Below are 15,475 nucleotides of genomic sequence, written 5' to 3' on the forward strand. Positions count from 1 at the left end.
ATAACCAAATGATGGTATTTGCTCTTTATTACACTCCATATAATCCAATCGCACTGATCCCAAATCCAATAATCTCGTCTCACCAAGTATAAGCTACTTAGGCAATAAACCACCTCACACATGATCAAAAAGCCTCATATGATGCCACAATTATCTAATAAGCTACGGACTCGATTGTGATACATAAGAAAAACGAACTCTGGAAAGGATTACTCAACCTACGTGACTAATTAGACAACTGAAAAGGTGTCATGAACCTTCCTCAAAAAACAGGACACAAAACACACAAAATAGAATATAGGTGACTGTACTCGACATCACACTGTTGTGGCGTGCAACCCGATCCACACATGATACCATTGTGGCGTGCAACCTGATCCACACATGATACCCGTGGCGGCGTTCCACCCGATCCGCACAAAAAAGAATCTATAAGAAAATACTTACCGAGCTAGAATGCTCATTACTACAAAATATCCGAATATCGAACACAAGCAAGCTCAGCGCATAATATCATCCCTGGAAGGACCGACAGCGCCATACGCTACAAAATGCAAGCACAACTAAGGTGCGATATATGATCTGAATCTCGAGAGCCATCCTGCTCACATAACACCATCGCTATGCGGAACCTCAACACATAAGAAAATTATCAAGTCGTTTCGCAACTCACACGGCACAATATAGTATTACATGAAATAACCGACGACGAAACGTCATCCAACGTCTGAATACTCCTCCATAGGGAGCGATTATGCTGAAATGAACACATCCGGATTGATATAGAGCCCATATTCATATTCAAATCCATCCACAGACCTCAAGTCGATTCTGATCGCATCGTACTAGGATAATAACCTTTCAAGTATCCATAATAACCGTTTTTCCCATAACATACAAGAATAGCCATCATAAGCGGAACAATGCTTCCACAGTCGACAACCAAATAAACCAAGCGCCCTCCATGCATAAATTCTCGAATCAGCGATATTACCAAAATCTTCATACTTGGTTTCAATATTCACTCAATCAAGTGACTACATGTCACTCTTACACAATCTTTCCGTGAAACATGCTCCCACGACCTTCCGCACCAGGTAACAAGTCTGCACATCCATGCTACCAGTTACACTAATGTTGTAAAGCATATCAAAAATCCACAAATCAATACACAAGGTCTCTTACACCTGACATCGACCTTAGATGATGCCAAAAACAACACCATCTTACTTTAAACATCTAAATCCCTTTCCTGCTCATCCGAGCTCATAACATCCTGGTCAACACCGAACCGAAATCTTAAATTCTCAACTTTCGAATCCCATGCTACTTAGTGCACTTAACCACGCCAATGCGCAGGAGTACAAGAATTCCATCATAACTCCCGAACCACTAATAGGGTAAGCACTTCATCATATAGAAACCTTCTTCTTAACTCATTTCAAGAGAACTGTTGCAACACGTGACTGAATTCCCATATCCGTAGAAAATACCGGCCTCGGGTAGTGGTCTAAACCACCATAACTCTTCCGGGATCCCTCTACACATAACATGCTATAATACTTGAATTCCTCCAAATAAAATCAATTACGGCGGCCGCCAAGCCTCGCACGTACAGCCACAAATCACAGCCTCGATCCTCTGCCTCGATCCTCGGCCTCGATCCACAGCCTCAATCCACAGCCTCGATCCTTAGCCTCGATCCACAGCCTCGATCCACAGCCTCGATCCACAGCCTCGATCCTCAGCCTCGATCCTCAGCCTCGATCCTCAGTCTCGATCCACAGCCTCGATCCACATCCTCGATCCTCAGCCTCGATCCACAACCTCGATCCTCAGCCTCGATCCTCGGCCTCAATCCTCAGCCTCATTTTTTGGGCCTCGATTTTGGGCCAGAATTTCCAGCAGAAAGGAAATATTGCAGTAGCTGTTTTAAGTCCAACTTTTGATCTGTTAACCATCTGAAACTCACCCGAGGCCCTCGGGACCTCAACCAAATATACCAACAAGTCCTAAAATATCATACAAACTTATTTGAAACCTCAAATCACATAAAATGACGCTAAAACCATGAATTATGCCCCAATTCACGCTTAATAAAACTAAGAATTTTCAACTTCTACATTCGGTGTCAAAACTTATCAAATCAACTCCGATTAACCTCAAATTTTGCACACAAGTCTTTAATGACATAACAGATCTGTGAAAATTTTCAGAACTGGATTCCGACCCCGATATCAAAAAGTCAACTCCCAGGTCAAACTTCCAAACTTTAAATTCCTATTTTAGCCATTTCAAGCCTAATTTCACTAAGGACTTCCAAATAAAATTCGGATCACGCTCCTAAGTCCAAAATCAACATACGGAGCTGTTGGAATCATCAAAATTCTATTCCGGGGTCGTTTGCACATAATTCGACATCCGGTCACTATTTGAACTTAAACTTTTAATTTTTACTCAAAATTCCATATCTCGGGCTAGGGACCTTGGAATTTGATTACGGGCATATGCCCAAGTCCCAAATCACGATACGGTTCTACTGAAACTGTCAAAACTCTGATCCGAGTCCGTTTGCTCAAAATGTTGACCAAAGTCAAACTTGGTCTTTTAAAGCCAACTTAAGGAACCAAGTGTTCCGATTTCAACCCAAACACTTCCAAATCCCGAACCAACCATCCCTACAAGTCATAAATCATTAAAGCTCATACGGAAAGTTTTATTTAAGGGAACATGGTTCTAAAAGTTAAAACAACTAATTGGGTCGTTACATTCTCTCCCACTTAAATATACGTTCGCCCTTGAACGTGCTAAGGAGTGTTCCGGAGTTATCCAAAATTATTTTTTTTAACACCTCATGCACCTACCCATGTTACCACAACCAGTTGAGCATATTAACTCGAGCCAATCTTAAAATTCTCCCATTTATTTAGGCAAATAAGCCTTAGAGCCCAATTCTAACATCTGAAATTCTCCACCATGCTTGTTTCCAACTTAAGAATGTCGTATCAGTCACTACACGATGCGCCAATACAGGATTGCATACCTTTGTTGAATTTAGACCATGCACCGCATCATTCACATGACTATAATAACATCCTCCGATAACAATAGCCAAAATTGCACGAATCTGATGTTCACAACACACCTCATGATACATATAAGTCGTGTTCCAACTCTTGAAATGCTTCCACGATGGAAGAAATGTGTAGAAATTCATAATCAACTGTCGAGTCAACAATTATTGAGTTTCTCCTTCTGACAAGAACCATTGACTCATTATAACCAAATGATGGTATTTGCTCTTTATTACACTCCATATAATCCGATCGCACTGATCCCAAATCCAATAATCTCGTCTCACCAAGTATAAGCTGCTCGGGCAATAAACCACCTCACACATGATCAAAAAGCCTCATATGACGCCACAATTAGCTAATAAGATACAGACTCGATTGTGATACATAAGGAAAATGAACTCTGGAAAGGATTACTAAACCCACGTGACTAATTAGACAACTGAAAAGGTGTCATGAACCTTCCTCAGAAAATAGGACACAAAACACACAAAATAGAATATAGGTGACTGTACTCGACATCACACTGTTGCGGCGTGCAACCCGATCCACACATGATACCGTTGTGGCGTGCAACCCGATCCACACATGATACCCGTGGTGGCGTTCCACCCGATCCGCACAAAAAGAATCTATAAGAAAATACTTACCGAGCTAGAATGCTCATTACTACAAAATATCTGAATATCGGACACAAGCACGGGCGTGCAACCCGATCCACACATGATACCGTTGTGGCGTGCAACCCGATCCACACATGATACCCGTGGTGGCGTTCCACCCGATCCGCACAAAAAGAATCTATAAGAAAATACTTACCGAGCTAGAATGCTCATTACTACAAAATATCTGAATATCGGACACAAGCACGCTCAGCGCATAATATCATCCATGGAAGGATCGACTGCGCCATATGCTACAAAACTCAAGCACAACTAAGGTGCGATATATGATCTGAATCTCGAGAGCCATCCTGCTCACATAACACCATCGCTATGCGGAACCGTAACACATAAGAAAATTATCAAGTCGTTTCGCAAATCACATGGCACAATATAGTATTACATGAAATAACTGACGACGAAACGTCATCCAACGTCTGAATACTCCTCCATAGGGAGCGGTTATGATGAGACGAACACATCCGGATTGATATAGAGCCAATATTCATATTCAAATCCATCCACATACCTCAAGCCGATTCTGATCGCATTGTACTAGGCTAATAACCTTTCAAGTATCCATAATAACCCTTTTTCCCATAACATACAAGAATAGCCATCATAACCGGAACAATACTTCCACAGTCGACAACCAAATAAACCAAGCACCCTCCATGCATAAATTCTCAAATCAGCGATATTACCAAAATCTTCATACTTGGTTTCAATATTTACTCAATCAAGTGACTACATGTCACTCTTACATAATTTTTCCGTGAAACATGCTCCCACGACCTTACGCACCAGGTAACAAGTCTGCACATCCATGCTACCAGTTACACTAATGCTGTAAAGCATATCAAGAATCCACAAATCAATACACAAGGTCTCTTACACCTGACATCGACCTTAGATGATGCCAAAAACAACACCATCTTACTTTAAACATCTAAATCCCTTTCCTGCTCATCCGAGCTCATAACATCCTGGTCAACACCGAACCAAAATCTTAAATTCTCAACTTTTGAATCCCATGCTACTTAGTGCACTTAACCACGCCAATGCGCAGGAGTACAAGAATTCCATCATAACTCCCAAACCACTAATAGAGTAAGCACTTCACCATATAGAAACCTTCTTCTTAACTCATTTCAAGAGAACCGTTGCAACACGTGACTGAATTCCCATATCCGTAGAAAATACCGGCCTCGGGTAGTGGTCTAAACCACCATAACTCTTCCGGGATCCCTCTACACATAACATGCTATAATACTTGAATTCTTCCAAATAAAATCAATTACGGCGGCCGCCAAGCCTCGCACGTACAACCACAAATCACAGCCTCGATCCTCGGCCTCGATCCACAGCCTCAATCCACAGCCTCGATCCTCAGCCTCGATCCTTAGCCTCGATCCACAGCCTCGATCCACAGCCTCGATCCTCAGCCTCGATCCTCAGCCTTGCTCCTCAGCATCGATCCACAGCCTCGATCCACATCTTCGATCCTCAGCCTCGATCTACAACCTCGATCCTCGGCCTCGATCCTCGGCCTCAATCCTCAGCCTCATTTTTTGGGCCTCGATTTTGGGCCAGAATTTCCAGCATAAAGGAAAAATTGCAACAGTTATTTTAAGTCCAACTTTTGATCTATTAACCATCTGAAACTCACCCGAGGCCCTCGGGACCTCAACCAAATATACCAATACCTATGGTGCGGAGAATACAGTGACAATTATTTTTTAGAAATCCTTGGGCATCCTCTGTAGTTTTGTCACTGAAAGTAGGTGGACTATACCTCTTAAACCTTTAAAGTCTATTTTGTTTTTCTTCAGATGCCTCTAGCCTGACCTCAGGCCGAACCGGAATAACAGGTTATACCGGTATTGCAACCGGAACCTGAACAACGTGAACCTACTGCTCTGGAGTTGTGGTAGGAGTCTAAGCTACTCCCCCAATTTGCGAAATATTTTTGGTGCAACAGAGATCAATCCCGCCTGAGTTAATGTACCAAACATACTCAGGAACTGTGCTAAAGTCTCCTGAAGCCCGGGGGTAACAACAGGTGCTTCCGGTACCTGTCCCCCTGGCAGGAGCTACTGGCGGCTCCTCAACTGCTTCTCTAACAGGTGCTCCAGTCGTGACACGTGCCCTTCCTTGACCTCGACCTCGGCGCCGGCCTCTTGCAGCCCTAGCAGTATGCGCGAATGTCTGCTCAGCTAACCCGGTAGCACGTTTCCTCACCATCTGTGAGATAATAGAGATACAAAGGCTCAAATTCTACAATCAACAAATCCGCACGACATGAATGATAGAAGTGGAAATTTCCTAACAGTTCTGTAGCCTCTCGAAGATAAGTACAGACATCTCCGTACCGATCCGCAAGACTCTACTAGACTCGTTTGTGATTCGTAGAACTTATGAACCTAGAGCTTTGATACCAACTTGTCACGACCCAAATCCCACCACAGGAGTCTTGATGGAACCTAGTCTCTAAGACTAGGTAAGCCGATTTTCATTACATTTTTGAAGCCATTTTTTTTAATTAAATAAGTAACCAAAACTAACAGCGGAACAAATATGAATGTACAACCTCCCAAGACTGGTAGTACTGAGCCACGGACTCTAACTGAATACATAGAATGATCACGAGGACCAAATATACAATACTGTTTGATTACACGTTAACAGTACAATGAAATAAAAAGACTCCAAGGGACTGCGACGATCAAGCAGCTCTACCTTGAATCCTTACGATCCCGCTTTAACTCTGCTCAAGTTTGTTATCTTCAATACCTGGCTCTGCACAAAAATGTGCAGAAGTGTAGTATGAGTATGTCACGGTCGGTACCCAGTAAGTATCAAGACTAACCTCAATGGAATAGAGACGAGGTACAGTCAAGACACTCACTAGTTTAATAACCTGTGCAATATAATATACAAAATACTAAGGAAACAGATAGCAATAAGAGCAGGAAAAAACAACCAGTGGTATGCGCAACAAGACAACAAGAATACCAAAAACATCACTCAACAATTAATAATACATGTACGCCCAATTAATTCAAGTTTTTCAAATAAATATCCTTCACATAAAATTCTTCCAAATAACTCTCTTTCAAATGTAGTTTTCTCAAATAATTATTTTTCAAATATAATTCTTTCAATAAATCTTTTCAAATATAATTTCCTCAAATAATTATCTTTCAAATACAATTCTTTCATATAGATCTTTTTGAATAAAAATCCTTCCAAATAAATATTTTGAATATAATTCTTTCAATTAAAAAGTCACCATGTGACACCTCATTTCATAATCATAAAAAATACGGGTCTCAGTCCATTTTCATATTTTTCGTAAATATGGGTCTCAACCCATTTTCATATTTCCATGGCACCTCATGCACATAATTAAATCATAACACAACTGCACGGACAATTCACGTGCCAATTTTCATCATCATTTCATCACAGCACCTCGTGCCCACATTTTATATCACAACTGCACGGACAATTCACGTGCCAAATATTCTCATTATTTACTCACGGCACCTCGTGCCCACATTTCAATTTATAATCCACCTGGCAATAGCCACATGCTCTCAATTTCAACATAAATTAGATTGTTATCAATTTACCAACAACAAAACAAACTGCACACAGTATAAAAGTAAACACAAGAAAATCACAACATCGCATGAAAATTATCAACACCACAACCCCACATCATCACATATCGTTCCTGAGAATAGCCACCCTTATCGCTCTTATTGCCACCCTTATCACTCCTATAGCCACCCTTATCGCTCCGCCCAGACAATATCAATAGCCACCATTATCGCTCTTATTGCTACCCTTATCGCTCCTATAACCACCCTTATCGCTCCGCCCAGATAATATTCCAACAAACACAACAATAGGGAAATACCACCCTTATCTCCCCAAAATAATAACTCACACAATACAATAATTTACACGAAAATTTAACACGACAACATAATAAAATCAATTCATATCACAATTTGCCCAATGGCCACAACCAAATTCCAAAGATAAAACAAAATCAATTAATTTCACAACAAATAGCCCAAGGCTCCACACAATATATATATATATATATATATATATATATATATATATATATATAACACCCAAAAACAATCAATAGAGATAGAAATTACTCAGCATAAAGCAAAGACTTCATTAATTCAAATTTAGATAATTATATTAACACTTATTCTTAAACTCGCTTAAATTAATTATTTGCATAAGAAAATTCATATTGGAATTAATTTCCAAGAAATATTAAACCAACAATATTCACAAAATTTCATAAATATTTCAAGTAACAATCACATCAAATTATCATATAAAAAAAAATTCAACAATAAGGATTTAGGCATGGCAAACAAATAATTTAATAATTTTTCACAATTTTCCAATTTACTACACAAAAATGCCTAAGACTTTAATTCAATAATTTTTCCACGTATAAGCCCGAGTACGTACTCGTCATCTCGCGTACACGGCTTTTCACATTTTACAAATGGCACATAAGACTCAATGCCTAAGGGGTAATTCCCCCACTCGAGGTTAAGCAAGACACTTACTTTTTTGAAGTTAGGCTGATATTCCAAAATAGCCTTCTTGATTGAATTGACCTCCGGACAGCTCAAATCTATCCAAATTAATTGTATAACTCCATTAAAATTTGTCGAAAACAATTCCGGATAATAATATGTCGACTTAAAAATTTATTCCAAAAAGTCAACAAAAGTCAACGTGGGACCCGCCCCTCGGAACCCGACAAAATTTTCATGAAATCCGAACACCCATTCCGATACGAGTTCAACCATACCAATTTTATTGAATTCCAATATCAACTCGACCTCCAAATCTTAAAATTCTTTTTGGGGAAAATTTTACAAAAATCTTGATTTCTTCCATTAAAATCCGAATTAAACGATGAATATAATCACTGAAATCTTGAAATATAGCTACTGCCCAGGTATTTACTCTTCGCGATCGCGAAGCACAAAAATTTTTAGCCCCAAAATTGCTCTTCGCGATCGCGAAGAACAAACTCCCTCAACTCTTCCACACAGCCTCTAGTATAATGGTCATAACCTTTTGTACAAAACTCCAAATTGTAAATGGTTTAACTTTATGAAAACTAGACACCAAGGCATATAACTTTTATTTGTTGCTCATCTCCCAATTCCTTATATATTTCTAGATATAAGCTTACAAAGTCAGCCCTGTGCAATAGAGATTTCCAAACTCTTCCCAGACAGCCTATAGTGTATCCACCATAACATTTTGTACACAACTCCAAATGACAAATGGTTTACCTTAATGAAAACTAGATATCAAGGGTTACAACTTTCGTTTTTGAATCATCTCCAAATTCCTTATAGATTGTGAGATATAGGCTTCCAAAGTCGGGTCAGTGCAACAAAGATTTGTTCTACGCGATCGCGAAAGAGCTTCCGCGATCGCGATTCACAAGGCCCCAAACTGTTGTTTGCTCTTCTCAAATGCGACCAAAAGTTCATGATCGCGATGCGCATCTCTGTAGGCAGAAACCAGTAATTAAAAATGGCCTAAAAATGGTCCGAAATCACCCCGAAACTCACCCGAGCCCCCTGGGACCTCAACCAAATATACCAACAAATCCTAAAACATCATACGAACTTAGTCGAAATCTCGAATCACATCAAACAACGCTAAAATCACGAATCACTTCTCAATTCAAGCCTAATAAACTTTGAACTTTCAAATTCTATATCTTGTGCCGAAATACATCAAATCAATCCGGAATGACTTAAAATTTTGCACACAAGTCATAAATGACATAACGAAGCTATTCCAATTTTCAGAATTGGATTCCGGCCCCGATATAAAAAAGTCAACCCCCCGATCAAACTTCCCAAAAATTCATCTTTCACCATTTCAAGCCAAATTCCTCTACAGACCTCCAAATAATTTTCTGGATACGCTCCTAAGTCCATAATCACCATATGGAGCTATTGACATCATCAAAATTCCATTCCGGAGTCGTCTTCATACAGTTCCGACTACGGTAAAAATCCTAAGACTTAAGCTTCCGTCTTGGAGAATAAGTGTCCCAAATCACTCAGAATCACACGGTAACTGAATTTAACTACGCACACAAGTCAATACACATAATAAGAAGCTGCTCAGGGCCTTGTGCCGCTAGACAGGGCTTAAATTCTTAAAACGACAAGTCGGGTCGTTACAAAAATCAACCTTTTGACTTGTGAAAGAAGTGGAGTTTGAAGTGAAAGAAGCTCTCCAATGAGAACATTGTGAACCTACCTAAGAACATTGTGAAAGAAGCTCTCCACATGCCGCCGCCTGATTTTCATACCCAATTTCTCTCTTTCTTATTAGTTACTAATCACCCAAAATATCTATTTCTTATTGAGACAATGCAGATGAAATCTCTAATTGCAATTGTATTATAATTGTATATGTATCATAATTGTTGCACGAATTGTATTACAAATGTATGATAATTGTATATTCATTCTATATTGTTACGAGCAATTGTGAGTTAGTGACGAATTTCACATTTTGTATCACAAATATATGATAATTGTATATTAATTTATTAGTATTGTATCATGTATTATTTTGGGTATTAATGTACCATATACAAGTTAGATACAATTGTGATACAAGTATGATACAATTATATTTTAGGATTGATGTATCTGATATAATTCAAATACAATTATGATACAATTATCATACAATTCCTGAATATTTCTTCATTTTCGGTGTTGTCCAGTCTCCCAGCAAAAGAACGATATAATTAACAATTTTTTAATAATATAAAGTTATTAGCAAGGGTGGGAAGAGAGGAGATTCTTGTAGTAGATTAAGGGATTTTGATGTAAAAAATAAGGAGAGAGAAGAAGAAAGAAATAAAAGGAAAGAATGTAATTGAATCCTTTAATTGAAGGCATAATGTAACGACCGGACTTGTCGTTTTAAGAATTAATACCCCGTTCAACGACTTAAGATCCCGAGCAATTTCGTAATATGTATTATGACCCGCGGGTGTGGTCGAGTTTGATTTTTGGAAGATTTAAAATTTAATTGAAAGAGAAATTCTCATTTTGAAGCTTAAATGGAAATAGTTGACCAAAGAGTTGACTTTTGAGCAAACGACCTCGGAATAAAATTTTGATGATTTCAATAGCTTTTTATGGTAATTTCGGACTTAGGCGCGTGTACGGATTTGGATTTGGAAGTCCATAGGACAATTCGACGCATTTTGGCGAAACTTGGAAAATAGACGATTTTCGGAAAGATCGATCGAAGGTTGAATTTTTGATAACGAGGTCAAAATCCGATTCTGGAAATTTAAATAGGTCCGTTATGTCACTTATGACTTGTGTGCAAAATTTGAGGTCAATCGGACTTGATTCGATAGGTTTCGGCATCGAATGTTGAAGTTGGAAATTTCATAATAGACTAAAGTTTCAAGTGAGTTCGCATAAGACCTAAATTCAAACGAACATACCTCTCTTGATATGAAGATTTATATGGTGTGTTACATATGAAAAGAAAGGTCTATGTGTCTAGTTTCCAACGCTTCAAACCGTTTGTCGTTTGGACATTCCTACAAGAAGTTATGACCAAATTACCAAAGGCTGGAAAAATATAATTTTGCGATCGCAAAATAGTTATGCGATCGCAAAACTGCTTCTGCGACCGCAAACTGGTCGTAGAATGTACCAGAAGAGCCCAGTTCTGGGCACCGATTTTGCGATCAATTTTGCGGCCCGCATACCCATTCTGCGGTCCATTATGCGACCGCATACCTGCTTTCGAAGGGTTACTTTTTCTATTTTCATAACCCGACTCCATTTTGATAAATAGGCTTTGGGGCTTATTTTGGGGTGTTTTTCTGAGGGTTTTAGAGAGAGGTAAGAGCGTTTTAGAGAGAGAAGGAGGGAACGTAACATTCTAGTCATCCAATCTTCAAGAATCAAGGAAGCGAATCACAAGATCTTCATCAAAGAGGTAAGATTCAACCCCTAGTCTTCAATTTCGAGTTTGGGGTTTAAGATTGGTGATTGAGAGTATGATTCTTGGGTGTAAGAGTATTATGTATATATGCTTGTACCAATAAGGTTTGTGGAAAGATTGTTGAGATCAAATAAGTAAATATTGGGTTGTGGAATGAAGAAAATCTTGTAGAAGAACCTTGTAACCAAATTTGCATACCTAGTGTTTGATAAAATGCTCAAATGAGCTGAAACCATGAAAATCTTCCTAATTATGGTTCACTTTTGTTATGTTTATAAATAGATTGAAGTTTCTAGGATTTATGGAACCTCGTAGTAATGTAAGGAAGGCTCAAGAAAGATTGGAGTCGTCTGGAAGTCAATTCACGTGAGAAAGCTATTTTGGAATATCGACCTAACTTCAAAAAGGTAAGTGTCTTGCTCAACCTCGAGTGGGGGAATTTTTCCTTAGGCATTGAGTCTTATGTGCAATTTGTGTAATTGAAAACCATGTACGCGAGGTGACGAGTACGTACTTGGTTTATATGTACAAATTTTATTGAGTTAAAGTCTTGAGCATATTGTGTAGTAAATTGGATAATTATTGGCATATATTTAATCATCTATTTGTCGTGCCTAAATCCTTGTTGTTGACTTTGTTGTTATATGACAAGTTGATGTGATTGTTATTTGATTATTTATGAAATTCCGTGAATTTGCTCGTTTGATAATTATTGGAATTTAATTTCACTTTGGATTTTTCCCTATGCAAATAATTAATTAAATGAGCTTAAGAAGAGGTGTTTATATAATTATCGAAAATTTAGAGTTAATAAAGACTTTGCTTTATGTTGAATAATTTCTATCTCTATTGATTGTTTTTGGGTGTTGTACACATTGTATAGAGCCTTCGACTATTTGTTGTGAAATTAATTGACTTGGTTGTATCTTTGAAATTTTGGTTGTAGCCATTGGACAAATTATTATATGAATTAATTGTGTTATGTTGCCGTGATAATTTCCCGTGTAAATTGTTGTGTTGTGTTAATTATTATTTTGAAGATATAAGGGTGGCATTTCACCGTTGATATTATGTGGGTATAAGGGTGTCATTTCATTGTGATTGTGTTTTTTGGAATATTATCTGGGCGAAGCGATAAGGGTGGCAATAGGAGCGATAAGGGTGGCTATTGATATTGTCTGGGCGGAGCGATAAGGGTGGCTATAGGAGTGATAAGGGTGGCAATAGGAGCGATAAGGGTATTGTAACGACCCGACCGGTCATTTTGAGAATTTGAGCCCCGATCCCCTAATATCTGCTTTCCCCATATTTGTTTCTGCTTTTGGGATTTGCCGGAGTGTTTGGTTATGGAATTCGGGGAGTTTTGGGACACTTAGTCCATAGTTGTGAGTTTAAGCCTTAGAGTTTGGAAGGTAGTCGGAACTATGTGAAGATGGATCCAGAATGGAAATCCGTCGACTCTGTTATCTCCGTTGAGTGATTTTGGGGTTAGGAGCGCATCCGGAATGTGTTTTGGAGGTATGTAGTAGAATTAGGCTTGAATTGGCGAAAGTTAGTTTTTCGGCGATTTTGGCCGATTGTGGAAATTTTGATATCGAGCTCGAAATGGAATTCTGAAAGTGGCTGTAGGTTCGTAGTGTCATTTGTGACCTGTGTGTAAAATTTGAGGTCATTCGGACTAGAATTAATGTGGTTCGGCGTCGTTTGTAGAATTTGGAAAATTTTAAATTCTTAGGCTTGAATCTGTGCTTAATTCATTATTTTGGTGTTGTTCGATGTGGTTTGAAGGCTCGACTAAGTTCGTATGGTGTTTTAGGATTGATTGGCATGTTTGGTTGGGGTCCCGGGGGCCTTGGGTGTATTTCAGATGCTTAACGGGAAGAAATTTGGACTTAGGAAAATATGGTGCCTTTGCTGGTTCTAGTGTTGCGCACCTGCGGAAATAGACCGCAGGTGCGCGAGACGCACATGCGAATATGGAAGCGCAGATGCTAGAAGTCGAGAGTTGGCCTGGGGTCGCAGGTGAGAGGAAGTTCCGCATCTGCGATGCCCGCAAATGCGCAAGGTTGTTTGCAAATGCGCAAGATGTGCAGAAGCGGAAGGGACGTCCGCAGGTGCGAGTGCGCAAGTGCGGCCCTTTCGTCACAGGTGCGAAGGCAGAGGGGGCAAGTGAGTTGCGCATGTGCGCATGTTTTCCGCACAAGCGCACCCGCAGGTGCGGAAAAACCTGGGCAGTGATTAAAACCGAAGGGCTTCGCGATTTTTATCATTTTTGGCTTTGCAAACTCGGGTTAGAGCGATTTTTGAGAGCATTTTCGAGGCATTTCTTGAGGTAAGTTCCTTGTGCTTATTTTTGGTCAATAATCTTGCCTTTCCATGTGTTTTCCCACCTAGTTAATGTGTATTTAAGGTGAAAATTGGAAATTAGAAGTTGGAGGCTAGGAATTTGGAAGTTTGAATTGTGGATTGGAGGACCATTTGGTGTCGGATTTTAGTAAATTTGATATGGCTAGACTCATGAGTGAATGAGATTTCTAGTTTCGTAAATTTTGTCGAGTTTTGAGACGTGGGCCCGGGGGCCAGGTTTGAGCCAATTTCGGATTTTGACCTAATTTTGTAGTTTTTCTTATGGGATTCATTCCATTAGCGTGTATTGATGGTATTGTACTGTTTTGAATAGATTCGAGCCATCTGGAGTCGGATACTCGTGGCAAAAATGTGATATCGAGTTGATTTGAGCAGTTCGAGGTAAGTGGCTTGCCTAACCTTGTGTTGAGGACTTCCCCCTTAGGATATCTTGATATTATTTGGTGTGTGGGCGCTATGTACGTGAGGTGACGAGTACGTACACGGGGCTATTATTGCAAAAAAATTCCGTTTAACCTTTTTAAATCATAAATTGTTTCTCTTATTAAGTTGTACTAATATGTTTAATTGTGTAGTTTAGACTAGAAAAGCATGCTTACGTGTTTTAACTGCCTAATTAACATTCTATGCGTCATGTTTAGCTAAGTCCTTATTTTACTTAGCTGTGTCCAGTATAAACTGTATAACTCGATGTCATACCTGTCATTTCATCTTGCGTTGCATATTTACTTTGGGACTACGGACGTATTCCGGAAGATCCCCATTGTACTGCATATTTACTATGGGACTACAAACGTATTCCGGGAGATCCCCCATGTATTGCATATTTACTTTGGGACTACGGACGTATTCCGGGAGATCTCCCTGTACTGCGTATTCATTTGAAACTACGGGACAGTATCTCGAGAGATTTCCTACTATGTTTACCTTGTTTTGAGCCGAGGGCTTCCTTAACTGTTAAATTTTTGAGAATTTCTTTAACTATGTTACCGTAAATTTTACTTATATCTTTTACTGTTTAATTTATTATATTTACTCCGGTAGGGCCTTAACCTGACCTCGTCACTACTCGACCGAGGTTAGGCTTGGCACTTACTGGGTACCATTGTGGTGTACTCATGCCCTTCCTGCACATATTTTCGTGTGCAGATCCAGGTACAAGCTATCAGCCTTGGGGTTAGCGCGTGCTGCTGATTCTAGGAGACTTCAAAGTATTTCTGCTTGCGTCCGCAGATCTTCGGAGTCCCCTTCTACTCCCTCGCCTAGAGACTTTCTTTATTATCTTCAGACTTTTGTATAGAGCTACATAGATTA

This window comes from Nicotiana tomentosiformis, chromosome 1 (assembly GCF_000390325.3).
Source record: "Nicotiana tomentosiformis chromosome 1, ASM39032v3, whole genome shotgun sequence".
Taxonomy (NCBI): Eukaryota; Viridiplantae; Streptophyta; class Magnoliopsida; order Solanales; family Solanaceae; genus Nicotiana; species Nicotiana tomentosiformis.